The sequence below is a fragment of the Sapajus apella genome, unplaced genomic scaffold (genome assembly GCF_009761245.1).
Source record: "Sapajus apella isolate SASKATOON/1434 unplaced genomic scaffold, GSC_monkey_1.0 scaffold51, whole genome shotgun sequence".
Classification (NCBI taxonomy): domain Eukaryota; kingdom Metazoa; phylum Chordata; class Mammalia; order Primates; family Cebidae; genus Sapajus; species Sapajus apella.
Window position 1 is genome coordinate 9502675 of NW_022436991.1, and position 26836 is coordinate 9529510.

General features: G+C 43.5%; 1 long non-coding RNA gene across 1 annotated transcript; it reads right to left on the reverse strand.

Moving 5' to 3' along the window:
- Positions 1-618: 618 nt before the first annotated feature.
- Positions 619-24327, reverse strand: LOC116526557. Its single transcript, XR_004258193.1, has 4 exons — positions 24315-24327; positions 22414-22418; positions 7617-7620; positions 619-1321 (listed from the first exon to the last, which is right to left on the reverse strand). It is a non-coding gene; the product is annotated as an uncharacterized LOC116526557 (long non-coding RNA).
- Positions 24328-26836: the final 2509 nt, after the last annotated feature.

The following is a 26836-nucleotide window of genomic DNA, read 5'->3' on the forward strand; positions in this document are numbered from 1 at the left end:
TTCTCCTCCTTCAACCTCCTAAGTAGCTGGGATTATAGGCACGCACCACTACACCCAGCTAATTTTTTGTATTTTTAGTAGAGACGGGGTTTCACTATGTTGACCAGACTGGTCTCGAACTCCTGACCTTGTGATCCACCCACTTTGGCCTCCCAAAGTCCTGGGATTACAGATGTGAGCCACCAGGCTCAGCCCCCTCTCTGCATTCTAGATGCTCCACCAATTCCTAAGTCAATGGAACCCTTCCTGCCACTGCCCTAGCACCTTACACTGTCTTTATCCAACTGCAATAGGACTGGTAAAAGCCCAACAGCTACAAGTCTGGGAGACAAGCATGCAAGAGACATAAGCCATTCTAGCTGGGTAAGGAGTCTAAAAACAGGACGGCTCTGAAATAGTTCAATCCTAAATTGACAATCCTTGTCAAGACTCTGTCTCTACAAAAAATGTTTAAAATTAGCCAGGCACAGTGGCAGGCCTGTAGTCCCGGCCATTCAGGAGGCTGAGGTGGGAGGATTGCTTGAGCCCAGGAGTTCAAGACTGCAGTGAGTGAGCTATGATCATGCCAGTGCACTCTAGCCTGGGCAAAAGAGTGAGGCCTCTGAAATAAATAAATAAATAAATAAACAGCCACTCACCCTCCTTCATTGCATGTTGAATTCTTCCAGAGAGGGTGTGGTCTCTGGGTCTGCTCCTACCTCTAGGTCCCAGTGGACAGAAAGCAGCCCCAGCACCCCAACACCTCTCTCCCCAGGCCACGTCGCTTCTGTTTTGTCTTCCTCCTTTCCGTCATTTCTCACACTGGCAAGCTGTGGCTCGGTAACATCACTGTCTGGAGCTAGGGTTAATGTAAAAGCTCTTTAAGATGGTGGTTCTCAAACTTTGCACGCAGGTAAATCACCAGAGAGCTTGTTAAGCTGCAACCCCAGCTCCTGAGATTCTGATTCAGAAGGTGGAGCCCATGAATCTGCATTTCTTTTTTAATTTTTATTTTTATTTCAATATTCTTGAGGTACAGGTGAGTTTTGGTTACATGGACGAATTCTTTAGGGGTGATTTCTGAGATTTTAGGGTAACTGTCACCTGGGCAGTACACACTGAACCCGATATGTAGTCTTTTATCCCTAATCCCCCTCCAAACCTTCCTCCCTCAAAGTCACCAAATTCCACTATATCATTCTTATGCCTTCTCATTCTCATAACCCAGCTCCCACTTATAAGTGAGAACAGGTCATATTTGGTTTTCCATTTCTGAGTTGCTTCACTCAGAATAACGACCTCCAGCTCTACCCAAGTTGCTGCAGAAGGCATAATTTTGTTCCTTTTAATGACTGCATAGTATTCCGTGCTGTCTATATGCCACCTTTTCTTTATCCACTTGTTGGTTGATGGGAACTTCAGTTGGTTCCATATCTTTGCAATTGCGAATTGTGCTGCTATAAGCATGTGTGTGCAAGTCTTTTTTAGAAGATGACTTCTTTTCCTTTGAGTAGATACCCTGTAGTGTGACTGCTGGATCAAATGGTAGTTCTACTTTTAGTTCTTTAAGGAATCTCCACACCGTTTTCCACAATAGTTATACTAATTTACATATCCACTAGCAGTGTAAAAGTGTTCCCTTTTTACCACATCCACACCAACATCTACTGCTTTTGTTTTGTTTTGTTTTGTTTTTTTACTTTTTAAATTATGGCCAATGAATTCGCATTTCTAACCATCTTCCAGCTGATGCTGACACTGCAGGGTCTGCTGACCCCACTTGGAGTTGCACTGTCTTATGCCATCCTAGATTGAAAAGCTGACTTCTTGTAAGCCAGGCTCTGGAGTTGTCTAAGATAGTAAACATAACAGCGAATCTTTATTGAGCCTTTACTATGTGCTAATCACTGCCTAATGCTTCCTGGGCATTATCGTATTTGATCTTAACATAATGCTCTGAGGGAGGAACAATTATTAGTCCCAATTATTCTCAGAGAGAATAAGTAATTTGCCAAATGTTACACAGTTTTGGCAGCCCTGGGGTTCCAACACAGGCTGTCCTCCTTCAAGCCTGTGATCTCAGCCAGTGCTGCTCTCAGGGGTCCACACAGATGGGACTTGCCCAGAATGCAGCACCTTGAGAATTAGGCTAGCCCCACCAAGCGTCCCTGAGACTTCTCATGATAGAAAATGCAACATTTTCTGCAACAATGGTTCTCAGCCATTTCCTTCCATTGACACACACCAGATGGAACTCACAGTATTCTTCCACTGACACAACAAAATTTCTACTTTGCCCATGGGTGAAATGTAAAAGAAACTTGAAGCAACTGTAAATCGCAACTCACAAGCAGTACAGTAATTCCCAACTATCACAGGTAAGAAAACAATGGAACAGTAACAATCGATCACTATGAGCTATTACCAAGACAAGATCATCTGGAGGTACATGTAATTCTTAATACACTAACTGTGATGCAATGGAGTAAGAGCAAAGAATTATGAATACTATCTTTCTTTTCTCTCTCTTTTTTTTTTCAAGACAGAGTCTCACTCTGTGGCCCAGGCTGGAGTGCAGTAGCACAATCATGACTCACTGCAGCCTCAACCTCCCTGGGCTCAGGTGATCCTCCCACCTCAGCCTCCCAAGTAGTTGGGATTAAAGTCATGTGCTACCATGCCCAGCTAATTGTTATATTTTTTGTAGAGACAGCAGTCTCAACTACGTTTCCCAGACTGGCCTCAAACTCCTGGGCTCAAGTGATCCGCCCACCTCAGCAAGTTACTGTTTAATCCCAAAGTGCTGGGATTACAGACAAGCATGAGCCACTGAGCCCAGCCAAATGTAATCTTAAACCTGTTCTAATTTGGGGAATTGGAAAGTAAATCAGTTGAAGACCTCATCTCTCTCCACCTGGTTGACATCTGTGTTTCTGCATACCTGGCATCCATTCCACCTCCCAGTTTACCTGAAAAAAATTTCTCCCTCCTTCTAATGTGTTTTTGGAAGAGCTGACTCCAGTCCTGGTGCTAGAGAGTAGCATTCAACCCATACTTGGTTAATCAAACAATGACATATCCCTAGCCAGACTGTTGCTTCAAGGTTGGGAACCTGACTCCATCAGAGCCTGTCAGGCTCCATTTGGAGACTCTTGTCAGAAGTGCTGAGAAATGAAAACCTTTCCTGTCTCTTGCTCTTACAGCTGGGAAGATGTGGGCCCAGAACTACTGAGATCCACACAGAGAGATTGGGTGGCCACATAATGTATCCTCCAAATCAGGACACTTTTGAAAATAAAAGGGAAACTATTAATAATTATGCTGGACAGCAGACAAAAATTGGAACTGTCTCAGGCAAACTTGAGCAACTGGTAGTCCTACCCATGAGATTTGCTGACAGCAAATAAGTCAGAGCTCAAAAACAGAAACTTCATTTGCAACAGCCAAAAGGTGGAATGAACTCAAGTGTCCATCAGTGGATGGATGGATAAACAAAATATGGTCTACCCCCACAATGGAACATTATTTAGCCTGAAAAAGGAAGGAAATTCTGACACATGCTACAATGTGGATGGACCTTCAGGATCTTATGCTACATGAAAGAAGCCGGTCACAAAAGGACAAATACTGGATGATTCCACTTAGATGAGGTACCTAGAGTAGTCATGCTCATAAAGACAGAAAATAGAATGGTGGTTGCAAGGGGCTGGAGGAAGGGGGAATAGAGAGTTACTATTTAATAGGTATAAAGTCTCAGTCTGGGAAGATTAAAAAGTTCTCAAGATGGATGGTGACGATGGTTGCACAATAATGTGAATGTACTTAATGCCACTGAACTGTGCACTTAAAAATAGTTAAAATTGTAAATTTTGTTACGTGTTTTACCACAATTAAAAATGTTAAAGATAGTAAAAAGATTAAAATATGTTTTTCCTAATAAATACATACGTTTTTAAAAATAAATAGAGATTAGGTTCTGATGATAGTTTTTTAAATTAGCTATTTTGAAACAATGTTAGAGCTACAGAACAGTTGCAAAGAAAGCACACAGAGTTCCCTGACACCCCTCACCCAGTTTTCACTACTGTGAATATCTTATATTACCATAGCACATTTGCTGCAACTAAGACACCAACATTGGTGCATTGTGATTAACTAAACCCACACTTTCTTCAAATATCACTTGCTTTTCCACTGATGAAATTTTCCATTGATGAAATTTTCCATTATGGGAGCCAACCCCAAAGACCTCACTGCATTTAGTTTTCACATTTTACCCTAACAGTTTCTCAGACTTTCCTTGTTTTTCAAGGCATTAAAAGTTTTATAGAGTCCTAATCAGGCAGTAAGTGAGCTTTCCCTCAATTTGGTTTTGTCTGATGTTTTTCTTATGATTAGACCTGGAGTTGTTGGCATGGAGAACACTACAGAAGTGAAGTGCCCTCCTTATCACATGATAGCAGGGGTTGCATGTTATCAAAATGATTTATCACTGGTGATGTTAACCTTCATCACCTGGCCAATGTTGGCCAGGTTTCTCAACTATAAAGTTTCTGGTGTGTGCTGCATCCCACACTGCACAAGGGTTCAAAGACCTAAGAGGGGACGGTGGGGGATAAAGAAAGACACAAACAGAGAAAGCTGGGCTAGGCGGTCTGGGAGGGTGAAGATGTCAGTCTCTCCAGCCCTAACCTTAAAGTTATAAACATATAAAATATAACATATAACATATAAAATAAAGTCTTAGTGTACTTTATTTTATATGTTCACAAAGCACATAGCCAAGGAAGGGTGCAGTTACTTAGAACAGCCCATGGTTATTATTCTGATACTTCAGTTCACATACTTCAGTTAAGAAACTATCTTGCAACAAGGTCAGTGAAAGCTAAGGTTATCTCTCTACGCCTGTGTGCTCTGCCCCAAGACATACACATCCTCCTATTATGGTTTCACTTCTCTGGAGTTCACCCAAAGTTCATAGCAGCCTTGCTCCTGATCACCCCAGAGGGGGTGGGCTACTCTGGCTCTCTACAAAAGTTACTTTTTTTTTCCCTTTCCCATACTTCATTCTTTGGAAGCAAGTGCCTAGATCCAGCCCATGCTCAAGGGGGAGATGGGTAATTAAACTCCACATTTTGGTTAATGATAGCTTTGAGTCCCTGGATCCACCTATACCTGAAGCCAAGTACTTCCAGCCTTCTCAATTACATGAGTCAGTATGTTCTTTTATTTTAATGAGTTTTTGTACCTGTAAATGAAAGACTCCCAACTCTTCTTTCCTTCCAGTCCATCTTCCATGCTGAAGCTACATTATTTTTTAAGAGAACATATGACAAGTTCTTGGAACTACCCCTAGGTCATAGTCTATTTGTACAGTCGGCATGATGAACATCCTTTGAGCTCTCTAACTGATATAGACCTGAGGCTTCAACCCCATCTGTCTCTCTAGGATAATATATTCTGTTGATCCAACCCTGTCAGGAAAGTAGTCTATTTAGACTTGCTGTTTTACCACACTTGAAGAGCTTAAATACCCAGAAGTATTTATAGACATGATCTCTATCAAGGGAGAAAAAGGGACACTTTGTCAATCTCAGTGACCCAAATTTGAGGTTAATGATCTTGCTGGGCCGTTAAGTTCAATCTTGCAAGTCTGTGCATTTCACTGTAATGAGAGGAGTCCTGAAATACTGGAACATCCAGTTCCTTGATTCGTCCATCCATTCATTCATTCAGTGAATATTCACTGAGTTTCTGTTGTGTCAGGGACTATGCCAGGCTCAGGGAAAGCAATAGTGAAGAAAACAAAGTCGCTACCCTCATGGATCTTATTGCTAGTGGGTAAACAGATGATAAAGAAGTAAATAAGAAAATAAACTAGAGAGTTTCAGGTAATAAATAACACGAGGAAAGCAACAGAGAAGTGATAAGAGAGTAAGTGATGAGGGAGGCGAGAAGACAGTTTTACATGGGATTTCAAGGGAAGATGTCTCTAAAAAGCAAGAGGAGAAAGGAACCAATTATGACAAACACCAAGGGAAGGTCTTTCCAAGCATATGGAACTGCAATGCAAAAGCCAGAAGGCAAGAAAGACCTTGATGTGCTCAGGAAATAAGCAAGAAGCCAGTGAGGGAACACAGTAAGTAGGGAGAAGAGAAGTGAAAGATTATGGTGAAGACATAAGCAAGGGTCAGATCATGTACCTTTGTAGCCATGGAAACGAGTAGTTGCAAGAAAGGGAGTGACAGGATCCAATTTATGTTTCTTAAAGACCTCTCTGGCTGCTCAGTAGAAAATGAATTGCGAGGTGTCAGAATGAAAACAAGGAAGACCAGCTAGCTGTCTCTGCAGTCCAGGCAAGAGATGATGGGGACTAGATCCAGGGTGGTAGTTATAGACTAGAAAAGAAGTAGGCAGATTTTAGATTCATTTTGGATAAAAGAGCTCCGTTCTCACATTGCTAGAAAGAACTACCTGAGACTGGGTAATTTATAAAGAAAAGAGATATAATTGACTCACAGTTTTGCATGGCTGGGAATGTCTCGGGAAACTTACACTCATGGCAGAAGGGCAAAGGGGAAGCAAGCACGTCTTCATGTTAGTGGCAGGAGAGAGAGAATGAAGGGAGAAGTACTGCACACTTTCCAACAACCAGATCTCATGAGAACTGTATCAAGAGACAGCACTGGGGGGATAGTGTTAAACCATCAGAAGCCACCCCTATCACTGAGTCACCTCCCACGAGGTCCCACCTCCAACACCTGGGATCACAATTCAACATAAGATTTGGGTGGGGACACAGAGCCAAACCATATCAGACTTGTTGGTAAATTAGAAGTGAAGAAAGAATTAAGACTGAGTCAGGTTTTGGCTTTGATGATGGCACCATTACCTGCATTGAATGGACTGGGTGGTGCAGAGCTTCATTTTGGGTATACCTATGACATCTGTAAGTGAATAAGGAAGCCAGGGCATCTGCTGCAAGGTAGAGGTCAGGGGAGGAAGAGATGAAAGAGATTTGAGAAGAGACAAAAATATATGAAATAATAATCTCAGAGAGTAGAAAAATAAATGTAACCAGATGAATGTGTTAAGGTTTCTGGGGAGCATTATATGTCCACTTGAAATTTGTAACCATTAAGCGAAAGTGAAGCAAGGCTTCACCAGCAAGTCTTCACACACCAGAAAATACAGATGTGTGATTTTATGCTGTAATATTCAATTGCATGGGTACAGACCAGTGGTTTCATCCAATCTATAATGAGTGTTTTTCTAGATGAAAAAATAAAGACTGGAGGACACTTGGAATACTATGATGATAATAATGAGATATGAAATCTACATTGGATAAGAAAGAATAGAAGGACATTGCACAGGATAGATGAAACCTAATCAAATCAATAGACTACAGCTTCTCTGCCCAATATGGTAGCCGCTAGCTACACTGAACACTTGACATGTGTCTGGTCTGGATTGAGATGTGCTAGAAGTATAAAGTACATGGATTTCAAAGACATAGTATAAAAAGAGTAAAATGTTAAGTATCTTGTGAATAATTTAATATTGATTACATGTTGACAATATTTTGGATCTATTAGGTTAAAAATTATTAACTTAATTTTAACTGCTTATTTTACTTTTCTTAATGCGCCTACTAGAAAATTTTAAATGACACGTGTGGCTTGCATTATATTATTGGATAGAGCTGACGTAAAGGTCTTACTGGGTTCAGGAAATGTTTAGGGTGAAACAGAAGGTAAGTGGTCAGAGAGTGGAAAACTAGAAATCCAGATTTCAGAGGTTGTATAGTCACCGCCAATGGTGAGGTCCAGGATGTGGCTACGGAAAAAGTGGGCTGGTGGGGGAAAGATTGTGGCTGTGTGGGAAGGCCCGAGGATGGAGACATCAAAGAGTTACATGATTTATCTGTGTAAATGCTGAAATCATCAAGAATGATGAGCAAAGTGGAGTGGGAAGAAAGATAGTGAGGAGGTAGGCATCAGAGTCTTTAACAATTAATGCGATGATAGATGACCACTTTAAGGAGGAGTAGCTGATGCCAAGAACCACTCTGAGGAGGAGGAGCAGCTGATGCTACAGCCGTTCTGTCCAATATGGCAGACATTGGACCACTTTGAGGAGGATCAGCTGATACTACAGCTATTCTGTCCAATATGGCAGCCAGTGGCCATTAAGCACTTGAGATGCAGCTGGTCTGAATTGAGATGAAACTCAGGACTTCACTTGAAAGTGTCTAGGATTTTATTTTTTAGGTAAAATGGGAAGAAATGTCTTGAAAGTGGCAAAGGGGATGCCTGAGGTACACGAGATGAGGAGAAAAGCAACCTACACTTGGGAAGGCTTACCTTAAGCCAGTAAGAAGGATAGGGGACTACTAGGTTTAAGCTAAGACAAGAAATGAAAGAAAATGTTTGGAGAAGACATTAGGAATGTAAGGATGTTTCCTGGTTACAGATTGTGAATTCCAGTGGTGATGGAGGAAATAACTGGGGAGGGAAGAGAGGGGAGGCAAGAGGAGTGGGACAATCAAAGATATAGACAGCACCATGGGTCTAAGGTTCTGAGTGATGACAGAGGCCCTAGGAGACTTCCATCCTTGTGGCATGAGGCTGTTGGTCCTGATGTTCTCCTGGAAGCAGGTGGGTAATCAGCTGAAGCCATAGCCCTGAATATTTAGGGTGATGGTTCAGAAGTAAAGTGACAGTCTCCAGGCATCTGCCATTCTCATTGATTCTGAGGGATGTTTTAAAGCAACAGTAATTAGTAATGATAAAGAAAGAATAATTATTGTGGTGAGAAGTACCAGGAATAATTAGAACTTGCAAAGATGTTGCCGTTGTGGAGAAGAGTTAGAAAAGCCTTCTCATTAAACTAGATCAATGAGGAAGGATATTGGAAACAATGAGTGAGAATGTCTGTGAATGCATGTCAGAAAAATGCTGCCGATGGAGAATCTAAGAATGCTTACCCAGAAAAATTTGCTTATGTAGAGATTTATTTCCTTTTTGGTACTATTTCAGTGATATGTGTAGATTAGTTTATGCATGGAAAAGAATCTATAGGAATCTACCCTAGTTAGCTAGCTAACCGAGGCCACCAATAGGAATTAAGTTAAAAGGGGATGGTCACTCTTGTCACTTTGTATTTGTGATGTTAACATTTTTATAACAAATTCATATTAATTTTGTAAACAGAAAATATACACCTGTAAATTTTGAAACTATACATTTTCAAAACAGCAAATATACACATACTGTATAAAACTTGAGATTATATGTAAATGTAAATCCTTTCAAAAGAATTTGAAATTTGTGATAAATACAGGGGGTGGCAAACATTTTCTGTAAAGGCTCAGACAGTAAATATTTTAGGTTTTAAAGGCTACACAGTCTCAATTGAAACTATTCAACTCTGACACTGTGGCATGAAAACAACCATAAATAAATGACTAAATATGTATTATTACAGATGTACATAAATTATTTGTGTATATATAAAGTATAGAATTATACATATGTTATGTAAATTAATGAGCATGGCTGTGTTCTGATAAGTTTTTTTTTTTTTTTTTTTTTTTTTACAGAAAGAGGCAGCGAGCCCAGATTTGGCCCATAAGCCATAGTTTGCCAACTGCTGAAATAATTTAATAAACACATAGAATGAACTTGTAACCAAATGAAGGGAAGTAAAAAGACAAAAGGCTTAGGCATTTTTCATGTATGCTGGGTAAGAGTAGTTTAATAGAATTCCAGGTGCAATTTGCACCATAAGTTAAAATTTCTAAAGATAAAAAAGTAAAAAGCAAGGTAGAGGCAATGAAACAATTATTTCGCACAACCGAGACTGACAGATGCTACTGACATTACCCATAAACTTACCTTGGAGCTACTTTGAGGCCAAGGCAAAGAGGGAAACATGAAAGCTTTCAAAACTGCCATGAGAAGATGAAAGGAAACACCCCAATTCAGCAGAAAAAAAGGCTTTTATAATTTTTTGAGCTTCAAGAGAATATTATTTTACTTTGGGTCTTTACTTAGGGTAGAGTGACAAACTCATCTCCCTTTTCCTGGGACAGTCTCTTATCCTGGGAAACCGCTCCGTTTCATGTTTGGGTTTTGTTTGTTTGTTTGTTACTGTTGCTGTTGTTTGAGACAGGGTCTCTCTCTGTTGCCCAAGCTGGAGTGTAGTGGCGCAATCTCGGCCCACTGCAACTCACTGCCTTCCGGTCTCAAGTGATTCTCCCACCTCAGCCTCCCAAGTAGCTGGGACTACAGGCACATGCCACCATGCTTAGATAGTTTTTAAATTTTCTGTAGAGAGGAGATCTCACTATATTGCCCAGGCTGGTTTCAAACTCCTGGGCTCAAGCGATCCTCCTGCCTTGACCTCTCAAAGTGTTAGGATTACAAGTGTGAGTCACCATGCCTGGCTCCATCTCAGCTTCAAAACTGTAAATCCTACATCCCAAAAACTCCCTCAGTGCTGAGAAAATTGGTATGGTTGGCCACCCTAACTAATTAAAGGTCATTGAGCAATGCAAAGGATGAGTTCTTTAATAATAGTTCTTTAATAATAGATTACAAAATGCACAAAGTTCTTTTACATATGTCCATTTCTTACACTAACAAAAAATAATGGCCATTGCATCAAGCGTTCAACCCTCAAATATTTATAGAGTGTCGACAAAGTGCCTTTGTGTCTACAGGTACCTGTAGATACAAAGTATCTAGTACCTATAGATACAAAGGCAAAAAAATACTTTTTTTCTGTCCAGAGTCAGATAGTTAAGTGCTAGGAAGTAGAATAGAAGCCTGTACAGTTGCCTGAGTCGATGAGACCACTTGAAGGATGATGAAGAAAAATATTGGATTCAGCAGAAACAATCAATTAAATTGAACTGTGAGCCTCTAACATGCACAGCAGAAAGGGCAATGGGATTGTTGTCATCATCACAATGGAAGGGGAACTCTCAAGGAGCAGACACAAGATTCCCTCTGCTGAAATCTAAAAGATGTCTCTGAAGAACTTCTGAATTGGGAGCCCTGAGATGCAGAGGCCACCTTCCTGCTCAGAATTTTTCTTGGTTCAAGCTGGGGCTGGAGCATCCAAAACACAATTGAACAAGGGCAATCTGGAAAGCCACAAACGACCATGGGCCATAAACAACTTCACATCCATCACCCCTTACATTTTTTAGAGGTCCTTACATTTTTTTAAATTATTTAAATTTTAAATTACTCAGCTTTTTAAAATCTGGGATGTTTCAGAAGGTAATCTGAATTTTGTTAAAAGCCAGACAACCTGACGATTTGTCCCCCATGGCATGATCAGCTGGGCTAAGTACTGGCAACCCCCTTAGAGAGGTATCCATGCTCCTGTTCAGTTCCTGATTAATCCCTGATACTGAGGTCCTGGGCCATTATTTGCCATTTGCCAACACACTTGCCAGGTTCTTTGCTTTACACACAGCCTGTTTCACGTATTTGTGTTACATTCCAGCCCTAGTAAGCATGTGTACTCAGGTTAGTAACCCCTAGGCTGCAACTCACTGAGCGAATGAGCTAAGACATGGCATTTCCTGGTAATCCATGGGACTTGAGGAGAACCCAGGATTCTTGAAGGACCTGGAGCTCTGCAGACAAGATTATAATGGTTAAACCATTACAGAGCTTAAAGCTCTAACTTCGCCTGGGAGATGGTGAGTTTCCCATTCCCCACAGCAGCTGTCCTTCAACCTAAGTCAAGCACTGCACACATTCTCCTTTCTGACATTCTTGCCTCAGTTTTCCTCCCATGGAACCCTCTGCTTCTGCTTGGGAAACACTTATTACCCTTAATATGGGCTACCCCACCAGACTGTCAGCTCCGTGAGGGCGTGGACTATCTCTGCTCTGTTCCCTGCCAGATCCTGAGCAATTGGTGATAGAAGTTCTTAATAAACAAGGCTGGATGTGTAAATAAAATGTTTGTCCTTCATCCAAGACTAATTCATCTTCCTGGCTCTTTTTTTTTTATTGCATTTTAGGTTTGGGGGTACATGTGAAGAACATGCAAGATTGTTGCATAGGTACACACGTGGCAGTGTGATTTGCTGCCTTCCTCCCCTTCACCTATATCTGGCATTTCTCCCCATGCTGTCTCTCCCCAACTCCCCACCCCCTGCTGTCCCTCCCCTATTTCCCCCCAGTAGACCCCAGTGTGTAGTGCTCCCCTCCCTATGAACAATGAGAACACCTGGCTCTTAATCCTACCCCCACCAAGCACCCTTGAACACCTTGTCACAGTGAGGTTCTTCTCCTAAATCCAGCATCAAGAGATCACCTTCCCTTCCCATTGAGCAAAAGGTGAAGGTTAAACATTCTAAGATAAAAGGGGCTGTGAATGTGGTAGGCAGAATTCCAACAGGACCCACAAGATTTCCTACCCTAATCCCCAGGACTGTGGACATTATGCAATATCACGCCCAGGATCATGTTACTTTACCCAGCAAAAAGAATCTTGCAATTGTAATTAAGGTCACTTATCAGTTGACTTTGAGTAAATCAAAAGGAAGGTTATTCATGGGCCTGATATGATCACATTAGACCTTTCAGAGCTAACAGTTTTCTCAAGCTGGCAGCAGAAGGGTAAGTCAGAGAGAGTCAAAGGATGAGAAAGATTGAAGGTGCCAAGGCTTGGTATTTAGAGGGGGCATGTGTAAGGACCAGGAAATGTCATCTATGAGATAAGGGTGACTCCAGCCCACAGCCAGCAAAGAAACTGGGACTTCAGCCCTATAGTCACAAGTTACTGAATTTTCTGCCAATAATAAGAATGAGCTTGGGTAGGCATGTTGGTTCACACTATAATCCCACCTACTCAGGAAGCTGAGACAGGAGGATTGCTTGACTCCAGGAATCCCTGACCAGCTTGGGCAACATAGTGAGACCCCATCTTCACAAAAATTTTTAAAAATTAGCCAGGCATGGTGGTGCCTGCCTGTAGTCCCAGATACTTGAAAGGCTGAAGTGAGAAGATTGCTTGAACCCAGAAGTTTAAGTGTGCAGTGAGCTCTGATCATGCCACTGCACTCCAGCCTGGGCAACAGACTGAGACTGGGTCTCCTAAAAAAAAAATGTTAAGGGATAAACTTGGAAGTATATTCTTCCTCAGAGCCTCCAGATAGGAGCCTAGCCTGGCTGACACCTTGATTTCAGCCTTGTGAGACCCTAAATAGAGAATCCAGCCATACCTATGCCAACTTCTGAGTGACAGAATTTGGAGACACTAAGGGAGTGCCACTAAGTTTGTGGTAACTTGTTACACTGCAGTAGAAAACTAATAGAACAACTTATTATCACCAGGTTTTGTTTAATAGATAAAGAGATTTGGGATGATCAGGAGGTCAAAAACTGCTCACCTCTGGAGGACAAAGATGAGATGACACAAGCCAGGGCATATTTGTTCCAGAATTGCTGCCCATCTGTTGTGGATCCCAGATCCCCAAAGGTGACTTGAGTATTCCCTTATAAGTGCCTTCCATACAAGACAGCCTGGGAACCAATGTGTAGCCAAGCCTGGGAGGAGAAGACACTGATACAGTTTGTATGTCTGTCCTCACCCAACTCTTATGTTGAAATGTAATTCCCAGTATTGGAGACGGGGCCTGGTGGGAGGTGAGTGGGTCATGGGGTGGATTTCTAGTGAATGGTTTAGCACCATCTGCTGGTGATGTCCTTGGCATAGTGAGTGCGTTCTCGCAAGATCTGGCTGCGTAAAAGTGTAGTGTTCACCCAACTTTTTCTCTCTTGCTCCTGCTTTTGCCACGTGACATGCCTGCCCCCCACTTGCCTTCTGCCATGATTGGAAGCTTCCCAAAGCCCCCCAAGAAGTAGATGCTGCTATGCTTCCTGTACAGCCTGCAGAACCATGAGCCAATTAAACCTCTTTTTAAAATAAATTACTCAGTCTCAGGTTTTTTGGTTGGTGTTTTGTTTTGTTTTGTTTTGGCTCTTGTTGCCCAGGCTGGAGTGCAAGGGTGCAGTCTCAGCTCACCACAGCCTCTGCCTCCTGGGTTCAAGCAATTCTCCCACCTCAGCCTCCTGAGAAGCTGGGATTACAGCTGCCCACCAACACGCCCAGCTAATTTTTTTTTTTTTTTTTTTTTTGTATTTTTAGTAGAGACAGGGTTTCACCATGTTAGCCAGGCTGGTCTTGAACTGCTGACCTCAGGTGATCCTCTTGCCTCAGCCTCTCAAAGTGCTGGGACTACAGGCGTGAGCCACTGTGCCCAACCTCAGGTATTTCTTCATAGTAATGCAAGAACAGACTAATACAGACACAGAAGCAAACATGTTACAGGACAGGGATACAGGCTAAAGGAGCCACTGAGGTCTGTGACAAGTCAGAGAGAGCCCTGGGTTTCTGTAGTGCCCCAGGAGCTTCCCTGACTCCCAGGTGCTCTGAAGTGCTTGGCACACCACAAGAGTTATGTAACCTGAATGTCCCTGGGCCTCAGGGCACAAAATGAGGTCACACAAGCATTTATACCCATAATTTATTTGTTCAGATCCCTTCTTATTCACTGTACTAGTCAGGGCACTGGATGAGTTGCTGGAACAGAGATTCAAATACCTAACAGTTCAAGCAGAATAAAAGTTTGTTTTTCTCTCACGTAACATCCCATAGATGGATGGTGGTCCTGAGCAGGGAGGTAGCTCTGATCCACAGTGTCACTCAAGGTTCAGGTTCCTTCTACCATGCTCCTCCATCTGCCCCTGAGGTGTTCTTGTCAGAGCTCAGCACCACCACCACCAACTCCACTTCCAGACCCAGGGAGAGGAAATGAAGAAATAGAGGCCAAGCAATTTTCTTTTAAGTAAGTGACTCATCACTTCCACTCACATTCCATTGGCAAGAGCATGGCTGCCCTAGCTGCAAGGGAGGCTGGGAAACGTACTTTCCACTGGACAGCCTGTGGAATCCTAAAAGGGATGAATACATTTCAGAGGGCAGAAAAGAGTCTTTCCCACAGCACCACCCAAATTTTGCTGAAAGTCTCTGGGAGGCATTTCACAGGTGTTTGAAGACCACCAATGAGTACCACATCCCCTGTGATCAGCCCTGTCTGCTGTCAGCATTGTGGCAATTAGTAGAGACAGCACTGCTGTGGCCAGGGGTCTGTCCTCTTGGGCTCCCAGTGGTATGTGACCTTCTTAGCTTGAGAGCAGAACCAGAAGCAAGGATTTGGGTGCTGATAGTTGAATTAAGAAGTGATCCCAAAAAATAATGGTAAGAAAGCAGGGAGAGCAAAGGGAAAAAGAAAAAGCCATTAAATTGTATGTTATTGACCTGATTATCACTGTGGACAACTAAGGCTCAATTCTACTATGGACACTGAGGAACTGTCCCTCTGATGGACAGGAGGCTGGGACATTTATCCACTGACTCCCATGTTCCATTGCTTGAGGACTCTGCCTGGGGGCATTAGCTCCCCTACCTGCCTGAGGGCAGAAAAATAGGAAAAGAAGTTAGGTACTGGAGGTGGGACACTGTCAGCATACAGGAGGGCTGTCCACCAGGGCTGCTGCTGAAATCTGACAAGGGCCAAGGGGACGTGGCAAGAAGCACTAAAAGCATCACACAGAAATGTAGCCAAAGTCACTGGAAATGGGAAGAATGTGCTTCTGTCCCTGACACTCACAACCTGCAAAACCATGGGGCAGGGGACATGCCATGCTCTTTTCTCTGAGCCTGGAAATGAGCCCTTAAAATATATTCATTACAGTTCCTTTTCCCTCATGCAACTCATCCATGCAAACAGTACCTGGGGATGCCCAGTCTGAGCTGAAGCAGAGCCCTGCCCACCCACAGAAGTTATCCATTAATTAACATGTGTGTCTTCTGGAGATACTGTGAATCAATCAAGTAGAACTGCTTGGCTCTCAATAAATAATAGCTGCTATTATTATTATTGTTAGCTAGAGGGTTTATAAATAATGCCTGGTTCCCAGGAAGCAGGCTGTGTGTAATATAAAAGCTAACATATTTTGGGTTGAGATTTCACTGTTCTTAAATGATGGAGCCAGGATTTCAACACAGGCAACACAATCCCCAGTCTGTGGCCTAACCCACCGTGGCCCACAACCTCTCCAGGGGAAATCGCTGATGGCATTTATGAAATCATAATGTGATTGTGACTGTAACACATGAGCCACCTCAGGAAGTACCCAGGAAGAATGCTCAGCGGTCATAAGGGAGGCCGCAGGAATTCACAACCAAAGCAAGCTCTCCGGGGCCGCCTCATTCCATCCCCCACCCTGAGCAAGGCCAGACACTCAGCATTGAAGAGACTATCTCAGCAGTTATCATCGCTGAGTCCTTCAATTGCTCCCAACAGATGGAAAGGGTAGGAGGCAGGAATGAAGCTGGGGCCTCAGAGAACACTGAATAACAGTGCAGGAGAGTTACAGCCATGGCAGAGGTAATTTCAGCTTGGTTAGCTTTTTAGGGCACTGCAAAGAAATTGCATGCAGAGGGGGCAGGTGTGGAGAGCAGTGGATGGGCCTGGAAAGCTGCCATGCCACCTGTGATGTGAGAGAGCAAAGAAGGAAGCTCATTAACCGTCCCTGGATCATTAACTCAAGGTCCCTGGGGGCACAGTCGCTGAGTTTGGACTTTGCATTTTGTCGGTCTCTTTTCCAGGGTCTCTGGGGACTCCAGTCTGGGATGGGGCTCTCAACTCAGGAAGAAGGTGGCAAAAGCAACCACCCCAGACAGAGGAGCCTGGTAATCATTGTTTGGACAGAATGACAATGGCTGCTGTTTACCAAATGCATCCTTTGCTCAGGTAGGGAAACAGCTCAGAGAGGTTAATTAATTCCACAGGGTACTCAGTTGAAAGGGACAGAGCCAGAGATCCAAGGAAGTCCATCTGCATCCCAAATCCGTATTCACATTCTTTCCCTTTTTTTATTTTTTAGAGACAAGGTCTCTGTCACCCAGTCTGGAGTGCAGTGGCACAATCAAAGTTCACTGCAGCTTTGAACTCCTGGGCTCATGTAATCCTCCTTCCTCAACCTCCCAAGTATCTGAGACTACAGGTGTGTGCCACCGAGCCCAGCTAATTTTTTTTATTGTTTGTAGAGACAGGGTCTCACTATGTTGCCCAGTTTGGTCTTGAACTCCTGAGTTCAAGCAATCTTCTTGTTTTGGCCTCCCCCAAAGTGCTGGCATTATAGGTGTGAGCCACATGCTGGCCCCCAGTTCATATTCTTAACCATTATATTGTTCTGAGTCTTGCAGGATAGATGACAACAGCCCTCCATGGCTAGCAAGAGCATCCAAGAATGCATTAAACAGGTAAGCCAGTGAGAACATGTGGGTTATTCAAGTAGGCATCAACAGTCCCTTGTTCAGTAAATACATTCATTCATTGATATTTATTATATTTGTTTTTGAGACAGGGTCTCACTCTGCCACTCAGGCTGGAGTGCAGTGGCACAATCATGGCTCACTGCAGCATTGAACTCCTGAGCTCAAGCATTCCTCTTGCCTCAGCCTCCCAAAGTGCTGGGATTACAGGTGTGAGCTACTGCACCCAGCTCATTGATATTTGTTGAATGTCTCCTATTTATCTGGTCCTGAGGATGGTGGAACAAAGAAGAGAAACTGAGTCTTGGCTCTTATGGAGATGATGGGAAAGAGCTTTAGTATCAGCACCAATGACCTCAAACGGTGAGGGCACTAGGAAGGAAATAAAAGAGGCAACACAGAGTGATGGTGACACAGGAGAGTGGCCTGGAAAGGCCTTCTGGAGGAAGAGACATTTGTTTCACCCCTGAATGGTGAGAACACACTTTTGGAAAGATCTGAGGGAAGCAACTCCAAGGCAAGGGAACAGCAAAAGCCCTGAAGCAGGAACGGACTTGGTATGTTTGAGACTTAGAAAAAAAAAAAAGAGGTCATTGAGTTGGGAGGGAGTAGGATGAGAGAATGTCAAAAAAATAGGTGGTGCCCTGCTCCCACCCCCAGCCCAGGCTGGGTTAGATGCTCCTTCTCTGTCTCTCATATTTGGCAACTTCTGATTTTCTGTGTCAAGCTTGTTGATTAGCCTCTGAGCTTCTGGTGTCCAGAACAAGTTCAGGAACCGAAGTCGTGCTTAACTGGTGTTCACTGAACCCCACAAGGAGAATGTAGTAACTTGGCAGTTTGAGTGACAGCGCCAGTAGTCACCCAGCAACAGAGAGCAAGTCAAATTTTGCTACTGACAAGGAGATGAGAGGGATGGCCTAACATGACTTCCTTCTGAATTGGGAAGAAAGCCTCAGAATTTTCTACCTAAGGATCAGGGGTCCTGCCTCTTGGCTGCTCCAAGGTTAGGCACAGTTCTGTCCCCTCTGCCTGGACCCTCTTCCTCCAGGGCCATGTGGACTCACTTGCTCACCTCTTTCAGGAATTTCCTTAACTCTTACCTTCCAGGAAGCCTTCCTTGGTCTCTCCTCCCCTATCCCTGGAACTTCTATCCCCCCTTCCACCTTAATTTTTTTCCAGAGCACTTATCACCTCTTGCCACGCCATATGTTTTCTATATTTGCTCTGTTTATTGTCTATCCACACCACTAGGAGCTAAGCTCCATAGAAGCAAAGACGTTTGCCTTTTTGTTAACTGTTATGCCAAGCTCATTAAATATTGTTACATAAACGAACAAATGACTAAATGAGTGATACCAGAGCCAGAATACTTACAAGGCAGAACAAGTATCATCATGGGACACCAGCTAAGCTGTGGCACCTCCAAAATAAGACTGTTTCTGGTTCAATAAATGGATTCAACATTTACCAATTAGCACATCCACATCTAGAAGGAAGCTATTTCAACATGTACACTTGTGTTTTATGCTTTAGTATTGTCTTTATTCTGCATTAATATTGGCAGGTCTGGGGAACACCATAATCTTTTCAATGCTTAAAGCCTTTAAACCCAGCCTTAAATACTGCAGTTGTCCGTGCTGCCAAACCTTAGCTATGAGACAGAGCCACCTAGTGAAAATTCTAACTTCCATTGCCTATGTATTTTGTAACTTTTCCTCTAAAATTTAGCATCTAAATCAGTAACTCAACCTCTCCTGTGAATACGTTTTACCAGGCTAGGATATGGTTTTGGAAAATGCAGATTCCTGGGCCCAGCAAATCTGGGGATGATGACAAGGCATCATGGTGGGACACCAACTTAGCAACAGCACCCCCCAAATAACACTGCTTCCAGTTCAATAAACCGCTATAAAGAGTCTAATAATGTTGGTATCCATCTGGACCTGCAGTCATAGACAAGAGCTCCAAGCACAGTGGTTGGTAAAAAGCCTATATCCTTCAAAAATTATGAGTAGATATTATAAGTTCCAAAATGATGACGAGTTCAGGATGAGAAGATGGGGACTCACTCAGAACAAAGCAGCATACTGACTTTTCCTTTGTCTCCTGACAGCATTCCTTCCCCTGCCCAGTCACATATGTGGCAAATTATAGAGCTGTATGAAAGGATACTAAAAATTGGAAAGATTGCTCAATGTCTCCCCGGAAGAAGGTGTTTCCTGTGGCCCAGGAATCTCATGCAAAATCATCCCTTGGAGAAAAGCTTGGGGCAAGTAACTAGATACCTGAAAATAGTAAACTCTCCCAAACTACCACCTGCTAAATGAGTATCTGACATCTTTGAAACTGCCCCAGAACCTCAACAACACAATAAATATTTAAAAAAAAAAAAAAAAAAAAAAAAAAAAAAAAAAAGGACTGCCAGAGAAGTGATCAGCCATGCATTGAACACTTCTGCTTCTAAGATGTTCAGGGGACATTCCTATCTATAATATTATCGCCTCTTCCTGGCAGGCACCTGAGTCCTGGGGCCCTGGTGGTTTTGCCCAAGGCCACCCAGACAGAGTTTGGTAGAGTGCACCCCAAGGCATCTGTCATCTGCTCTCCTCAGCTCAGAGAAAGCCAGGGTAGTATTGGAGGGAACAACCTCAGCTTGAAGGGGGATGTTGCCAGAAGGGGGAGGCCCAGCCCTGGGCAGGGTCTGACCCCAGCACCCATGGAGACCAGTCAGGCCCAGGCTAGGACTGCAGGAGCAGGAGTGGCAGTGTTGGAGTAACAGCTTGTCTCTGCGTTCCCAGCATCCACTTCCTCATCCTCTGGTAGGTAAGCACCCAAATTTTCTTTAGGGATCCTCCTCTCCTACTCTCAGTCCATGCAGTTTGAATGGAGGTGACCATGAGCCCCAGGACCTCCCTAGGGAGGCCATTATTCTGCCTCCTCCCTTTCTTTACAATTATTGGTTCAGAGCTGAGCACATGACCTGGGCCTGGCCAATCAACAAATAATATCCCATTTTCGTCCTTTCTCTACAATGATTAGTTCAGAGCTTACCACATAACCCAGGCCAAATACTATTCAGCTCTCTAACTGCCTTAGGCCATTAAAATCCCAAATCAAATATTGTTGACCTGGCTTGTGTCAAGTGCCCATCACTGAATTAGTCACTATGGCCAGGAGCAGATGGATCCTCACTAGACAGAACTGGTCTAAGGCCATTCATGGAGCCAGGGGTGAGGGGAGTTCCACCTGAATAGAGTGGCAGAGGCAGTGTTTCCTGACTTAGATGCTCCTGTTCCATTTGTCCCACAAATGTTTAAACATCACACATACTTTGTTAAGGTAGAAAATAAAAAACAGCCTTTGTTCTCTCTCTCTCTCTCCCGGTTTTTTGTTTTGTTTTATTTTTTGAGATAGAGTTTCACTCTTGTCTCCCAGGCTGGAGTGCAATGGCCTGATATCAGCTTACTGCAACCTCTGCCTCCCAGGTTCAAGTGATTCTCCTGCCTCAGCCTCCCAAGTAGCTGGGATTAAAGGTGTGTGCCACCATACCCAGCTAATTTTTTGTAATGTTTTTTAGTAGAGATGGAGTTTCACCATGTTGGTCAGGCTGGTTTTCAACTCCTGGCCTCAAGCAACCCGCTCGTCTTGGCCTTCCAAAGTAGGAGAATTACAGGTGTGAGCCACCACACCTGGCCTGTTCACCATATAATAGAGACACTCACCATTGCTACTGAATGTGTATAAAACATGGGCACCAGGGTTCAATTTCTGGCCATTCTACTCTGGCTGTTTGCTCTTCGAAGTTATTTAGCATTCTGTGTCTCTGTTTGCTCATCTGGAAAATGGTGATAACATTCATATCTGCCTTACTATATGGTTTAAGAGAATCAACATTCTTAGGACAGCGCCTGATGAGAGTAACTGCTGTTGTTTTGGTTTGAGATTCTGAGAACCACTCTCCTGGGTCATTCACACATGCTGTAGTTTGGGTGGGTGCCATTAGAGGAATATCACTCACAGATAATAGAAAATTGTTTCAATGGTCCTTTCAGAACTAAAGGGTTCTTTCCCAATGTCTGTGTTAATTTCTATAGACTCAGATCCGACATGGTTCCCAGCCCTCCTGGACCCCTCCTCAGTCTTGTGGGACTGATGAGTTCAGCACTCACATGCCACCCCCTAACTGTAAGAGCATGGGCCTTGTAATCTGTAAGAGCCCAAGCTGAAGACATCTCACAAGACTCATGTCTTGCTCTGAGTCTGTGCAGCTGGGAAGGGAGCAGAATGCAGTGAAATGGAAAATAAATGAATGGAGCAAACGAAAAGTGGAAGAGAAGAATGAGAGGAGCTTGGGTTGAAGTGGGAGGGATGGGGATGGCCAACTGGGGAGAGAGGAGGGAGGTGGGATGGGATAGGATGAAGGGAGGAAGAGAGAAGTGGTAAAGTGGAGTAAGATGGGGCTTATTTCCTGACCAACCACACCTCTACCCCCGACATGATCATCATCTAAACATGACATCAGGGGATAATTTGTGGAGAGGACCTCAAGGTTGTCCTCCTCGGTAAGATCAATAAGAGGGAAGAGAATAGTCACCATACAGGTGCAAGTAAGGGTCCCTCTGAGTGTAACTTTTGGCACTTACCTACTCAAAGCTCACCAAGCCTTGTGCTTCCCTCTTCCTCAACCCGCAGAGCATCTCCCAGAACCTAGCCATGCCCTTAAACATTCCATGAAGACCTCAGTGAAGTGCTATGACTTTCATGCTTTGTTCTCATGCAGTCATTAGTGGCAGAGGCCACCAGGCTCCCATAGGGAGCATTCATTGGTGGGAGTCAAATCCCAGGCATCAGGTGAGGACGCTGATGATTAGCTGACTTCCCCCTGTCCCACAGCCAGTGTCAGAACCTTGGTGACAATCTACATATTCAGACTCCCAATTTAAATCATGTTGGAGATGGGCTGACAACTGAAGGGGGAAAAAGACTCTGAGAAAAAAAAGAAGTCTGTAAATCAGTGCCTTGCTACTCCTCAGACCAGAGGAGCTTCTCCCATGTCAGGACATGGCCTCCCTTTCCCTCTCCCCAGACAGAGCTCAGGGCACCCCACAGAGGGTCTCTGAAGAGGGAATCCCAGATGAGAATCCTCAAATATCTGGGGAGCTAGCCAGGTCTTGGCATCCCAGGGTCATGGATTCACTAATGACTCCTGTTGTTGAGCAGAGCTTGGACTGGTGGGCAGAGTGCTAGAAGTCATTACAGCAAGCAGGGTGGACTGGGTGTGGTGGTTCAAGCCTTTAATTCCAGCACTTTGGGGGGCCCAAGGCAGGTGGATCACCTGAGGTCAGGAGTTCAAGACCAGCCTGGCCAACATGGTGAAACCCATCTCTACTAAAAATATAAAAGTTAGCCAGATGTGATGGCTTGTGCCTGTAGTCCCAGCTAGTCAGGAGGCTGAGGCAAGAGAATCGCTTGAACCCAGGAGGCAGAGATATACCTAAGAAGTCCAGAAGTGGATGCTTCCGATATAAATAAAAGTAGGTGATATAGAAAAAAAAAATCCAGAAAAGGAGGTATCAATGCTCATGTTTCATCATCAGGTTTCTGCCTCTCTTCTTCCATCCATTGCCTCTGATTTTCTGCATTTAATTTATTCTCAAGCACACTACTTTTATGTGGTGGGGAAAATGGCACTTGGAAAATTCTGTTTCAATGGTCCTTTCAGAACTACAGTATCTCTCTCTCAATGTCTGTGTTAATTTCTCTAAAATGACTCAGACCTGATGTGGCTCCCAGCCTTCTTGGACCCCTCCTATCTGTGGGACAGATGGGTACAGAACTCACATACCCAACCCTGGGTGTGAGTAAGAGCATGGGCTTTGTAATCTTGGCTCATATGGAAAAAGGAAGGGGAAATTACATAACAGTTTTCTGTCAGATGGGACAGTGGTTCAAAACAGAGGTTATGAGCCTGAAGACATGTAGCTCTGTCACCCAGTGTGAACTTGGGCAAGCCTCTGCACCCTCTCCATCCACTTCCCTCACTGGCGTTCCAAAACACACACACACACACACACACACACACACACACACACACACACAGCACATACTTTGATTATTTTAAGACAACTGTTGATTCACATGAAGTTTTAAGAAATACTAGAGATCACAAGCCAGGCACAGTGGCTCGCGCCTGTAATCCAGGCACTTTGGGAGGTCAATGGGGCAGATCACTTGAGGTCAGAAGTTCAAGACCAGCCTGGCCAACATGGCAAAACCCCATCTCTACTAAAAATACAAAAATTAGCCAGGAGTGTTGGTGTGCGCCTGTAATCCCAGCTACTCAAGGGGCTGAGGCAGGAGAATCGCTTGAACCTGGGGAGCTGAGGTTGCAGTGAGCCAAGATAGTGCCATTATACTCCAGCCTAGGTGACAGAGTGAGACTCTGTCAAAAAAAGAAGGAAAGAAAGAGAGGAAGGAAGGAAGGGAGGGAGGGAGGGAGGGAGGGAGGGAGGGAGGGAGGGAAGGTGGGAGGGAGGAAAGGTGGGAGGGAGGAAAAGTAATAAGAGAAATCACAGAGCCCTTTACTCAATTTTCCCCGTAGTAACAGCTTGCATAAATGTAGTACAATATCACAATCAGGAAATTGACATTGATATCATCCACCAACCTTAGATTTTGCCAGTTTTACACGCACTAATGTGAGCTTGTGTGTGTGCTTAGTTCTATGTAGTTTTATCATGTACATAGATTTGTGTGGCCACCACCACCACAGTAAAGATCTACCACCATGAGGTCCCTTGTGCTGTCCTTTCATTGCAACAGCTACCTGCCTCCTTCCCCTACTTTCTGATCTGCAGTGATCATTAACCTGGTCTCCATTTCTATAATTTTGTGATTTCAAGAATGCTATAGAAATAGAATCATACAGCAGATAACCTTTCAGGGTTGGTTTTTTCTTTCACTCAGCATAATTCCCTTGATATTCATCCAAATGGTTGTATGTATCAATAGCTTGTTCCTTTTTATTGCTGACTATTCATAGTAATTCATAGTATGGATGTTCCACTGTTTAACTGTTTGCTTTTTGAAGGACATTTGGATTGTTTCCAATTATTGGCTGTTAGGAATAAAGCTGCTGTGAACATTCATGTACAAGCTTTTGTATGAATGTAAGTTTTCATTTATCTGGGACAAATGCCCAAGTGTATAATTGCTGGGTTGTATGGCAAACATGTATTTAATTTCATAAGAAACTGCCATATCTTATTTCAGAATGGCTGTTTTATTTTACATTGCCACCAGCAATGATTGTGTGATCCCAGTTCTCCACATCCTCACCAGCATTTGGCATTATAACTATTTATTTTTACTGTGCCAATAGATGTGTAATGGTATCTCATTGTAGTTTACCTTGCATTTCTCAATAGCTAATGATGTTGAAGATCTTTTCACATGGTTCTCATCGACTTTTGTGAGGAGGTCAGTCTTAAGAATGTTTTCTCACCTGATAAATGGAGAGAACAATAGGACAATATTTACCATCCAGAGATGTTATGAAAGTTCTCATAAGCACCTAGAAAATTAGTATTCAAGAAACATTAGGGCATGGTGGCTCATGCCTGTAATTCCAGAACTCTGGGAGGCTGAAGCAGGAGAATCACTTGAGTCCAGGAGTTTCAGACCAGCCTGGGTAACATAGTGAAACCTCGGCTCTCCAAAAATTTAAAAAATTAGCCAGCCATGGTGGCACATACCTGTAGTCCCAGTTACTTGAAAAGCTGGGGTGGGAGGATTGCTTGATCCTAGGAGGTTGAGGCTGTAGTCAGCTATGATCGCACCACTGCACTCTAACCTAGGTGACAGAGCAAGACCCTGTCTCTCAAAAAAGAAAAAAAAAAATGGTCGGGTGCAGTGGTTCATGCCCATAATCTCAGCACTTTGGGAGGCTGAGATGGGCAGATCTCTTGAGGTCAGGAATTTAAGGCCAGGCTGGTCTCTACTAAAGATACAAAATTTAGCCAGGTGTGGTATCACACACCTGTAATTCCAGCTACTTCTGAGGCTGCCTCAAGTGAGGCAGGAGACTCACTTGAACCCGGGAGGTGATGGTTGCAGTGAGCTGAGATCAAGCCACTGCACTCTAGCCTAGGTAATAGAGTGAGACTCTGTCAAAAAAAAAAAAAAGAAAGAAAAGAAAAGAACAGAAAGAAACAACAACAGTTAGTATTCCTACAAGAGAGGGGTTAATAGTATAGACTCCAAAGTCAAACAGAACTCCATTCTATCACTGAGAACCCTCTCCCTAAAACTCACTTTATGTCTCTATAAAATAGGAAGAATACTATTCCTTACCTGACAGCGTTGTCATGAAACTGAAATAGATAAGACATGAAAGGCACTTAAAACAGTGCCTAATAAGTGTTTAATTCTGCTTTTCCCTCCAGAACTCAGCATACAGAGGCCCCTAATTAAGCCCTGTCCCTCTAACTGACACTTCATACCACCGTCATCTCCCAGTGCACCACCATCACTTGCTGGGGCCAAAGCAGAGAACCCCGAACACAAACTCTCCCTTTAAGGATTTTTACCCCACCAGAGCTCTCCCTGCCTCCAGGAGAAGAAACAAAGGATTGGGTCTGGGAGCTGGGTGAGATTACATTTATCTAAGAAGCTTCCAAATGAAAACTAGCATTTGTATTTATTGCATTTCACCTCCAAATTTGATTACATTTCTCTCCCGCTGTAAATCTGCCTTTCCTTCTGCCAAGTTATTATTAAAGCCAGGACAAAATTGGTGGAGTGATACGTAAAATTTCCATCTTGGCTTTGACATTCCAGGAAGTTACAAACCAATTACAGCTGCTGAGCCTCAGGCCCTGATGAATCACAGAGCACAGCAAGGGATGGAGGAGGCCAGAGCGGGGACAGGAGGGAGATAGTGAGTTGGGAATCAAAGGTCAATTAAAATAAAACAGTCAATTCTAATTTGAATGTCTTGCTTATATTCACATCCCATTCCCATAAGTGGAAAAGCAAATGAAGCTTATTCATTTGTGTGGGCATGGTGTGTGTGTGTGTGTGTGTGTGTGTGTGTGTGTGCGCGCGTGTGCGCGCGTACGAGGACAATAAAGGCTTTTGAAATGGCTTCAGAATCTCAGAGATTTGAAATTTGAAATGTCCCAGAGAGAAAACATACAATCTGGTGACCCACCCAAATGTCAGGGCAGCTGCCTAAACAAAGAGCCATCAGCATTAGCCTTGGGGCATGTGGGTCTAAATGACACCAGTTCTAACTTTGGGAGTTGGCATCTCTGTGTTTGAGCCTTCACTTCATCACTGAATATGAGCAAATTCTCTGTGCCTCTATCTTCTCATTTGTAAAATGAGGACAATAATACCTTTCCATGCTGATTACTTTAAAGATTAAGATAAATAATATAGCTAAGGTGTCAAGCACGACACCTCACCAGGTGTGCAATGTTAC